The sequence below is a fragment of the Loxodonta africana genome, chromosome 2 (genome assembly GCF_030014295.1).
Source record: "Loxodonta africana isolate mLoxAfr1 chromosome 2, mLoxAfr1.hap2, whole genome shotgun sequence".
Lineage (NCBI taxonomy): Eukaryota > Metazoa > Chordata > Mammalia > Proboscidea > Elephantidae > Loxodonta > Loxodonta africana.
The window spans coordinates 204,701,779-204,704,170 of record NC_087343.1 but is presented as its reverse complement, the minus strand read 5'-3'; positions in this window follow the sequence as shown (position 1 = coordinate 204,704,170).

Sequence of the window (2,392 nt, the reverse complement as noted above, 5' to 3'; positions counted from 1 at the left end):
TCAAACACCATTGTGGAAGCAACCTACTAGAGTTTCCTGCTGTAAACATACTTAACATTTTGCTTGTTTTTTTTTCCTAGTCCTATCCTTTTGAGACCCAATCCTTTTGAAATGCCCACCTGTTGTTTCTGCCTTACTCTTCTTACATTAATAACAAAATAGTAACATCTATATTTACAAATTTATTACTTCAACATGACAGGTAAAGTAGCCATTATGAATTCAATAGATGAAGGAATAAGTAACATATTTTTATTGTCTTATTATTTTAAATAACTTTCATAAGCCATGTGAGGCAGACAGTGTAGGAATTATCTCTATTCCAAATTCAGAAATGTTAATTTCCTTGCTTAGAAGCATATCCCTGATAACATATAAACTTTGGAACTCAGCCTAACATTTGTGAAGTCACAGTGGGATGGAGGGGTGAGAGAAAAGGGGCTAGGATAGAAGGAAAGCAGGAAAGAAGAAAGGAAAAAATAGTGATCAAGCTGTCTAGAAGGTTGGAGCGAATAAAGAAGGCAGGTAGGAGGAATATCAATATTTGTTAGTATCGACTTTGTTTCATCTATTGTCCTAAATAAGTTTATATATATATATATAAACCAAACCCAGTGCCATGGAGTCGATTCCGACTCATAGCGACCCTATAGGACAAAGTAGAACTGCCCCACAGAGTTTCCAAGGATCACCTGGCGGATTCAAACTGCCGACCCTTTTGTTAGCAGCTGTAGCACTTAAGCACTACGCCACCAGGGTTTCCTATGTGTGTGTGTACATATACATATACATATATATACGTTTGTGTGTATATATATATATATGTATATATACATATTTCCAAATGAGAGTCAATGACAGTCATCATCCCATTTTTGGGTGAGTAAAGCAAGGCTACAGAAAGTAAAGAATCTTACCTAAAGTTGTCAGCCCAAAAGGTGTAGAGTGATATTACAAATACAAATCTGTGTAACTAAGCCAAAATTGTGTCTGTCAGTGATATTTTCCTTACCGTTATACTGGCTCCTACTTTGTGCTTACAGTGTAAGAATTGCTAAAAAAAAAAAAAAAATTTTTTTGACAGTGTATAATACCTGCTTGATTCCTAGGGTTTCCTATATAAAAGAGAATGATGAGAGTGATGAGAAATTTAAAGTATTGAACACTACAAACACCCTGAGAAGTAAAGTACCTAATATGACGTGAGCATTTGACTTCATTCCCCAAAAGTAAGAGATAAGAAATACTAGACAGCAAAGATAATTTATATCTATTACTCAGCCAAACATGTGAAAATAGTAGCCCATCTACTCCTGACCATTTACTGTGTTAGCATCATAATTGCTATTCAAAGATAGATGTTAAGTTCATGCATTTACAATGGGTAAAAACACAGGCACCAACTGGTTAGATCTAGAGGTAGTTAGATTGGAGCTAATTGTTTTGTCTGACTTATTACAATAAAAATTTGAAAATTGTTATCATTTTTCATCAATTTACATTCTAAAATTTAAAAAATTACATGATACCATTTGACACATTTCATGAGCTAAAATTATAGATGGAATATAAACTTATCAATTTATCTGACTTATTGCCAAAAGATTTGAATGTTAATACTACTTTTGATCAATTTATATTTTAAAACTTAGAAAAAGTATATTAAAAAAAATAGCAAATAGATTGTAACCTACTTCCAAAAAGATGAAACTGATGTTTAGCCCAGGACATACAGCTAGTCAAAGAAGGAAATAAAACCCAGGTACTTGAATCTTGACTCTAAATCCTGTTCTGTCTCCACAGAAGTGTTTAATCACGTTTAAACTCGATGAATGAACAAGAAGAAATATGGTAAACAACAACAACGTAAGCATACCATTTTAAGTGTTAAGAGAAATAAGGAGGACATTAAAAAAAAAAAAAAAAGGCTTCACCAACAGGCATAAAGTGTAATAAGACAATAAACATGATGAGAGTCACAGTAATGATAGTCACCATAGTGCTATAGAATGTAAATAAAACGACTTAACAAGAGCATGGAATTTTCAGTATGACCTAAAGGGATGGTAGGACTAAAACTTGGGCTTACAGTTTTTGGGGGGGGGGCGGGGCGGTGGGTGGGTTTCATAGCTATTTAGGAAGTGATAAAATGGGGAAAAGTGATGGGTTCAGAATGGGAAGAATTGTAAGCAAAGCTATATTTATATATTTAGGTATTGTTCCTACAGCATGAGACTTGTAAAATGAATTATTACATGAAAATATTACTTGAATGATATAGACAACTATTCTAATTCCAATAAATCAGAAATCTCAATACCTGCTAAAGGGACAAGCTGTTGGATATGCAGTAAGCAGCATGTACCTATTTTATTTCAGTGTCCAGGTGCTC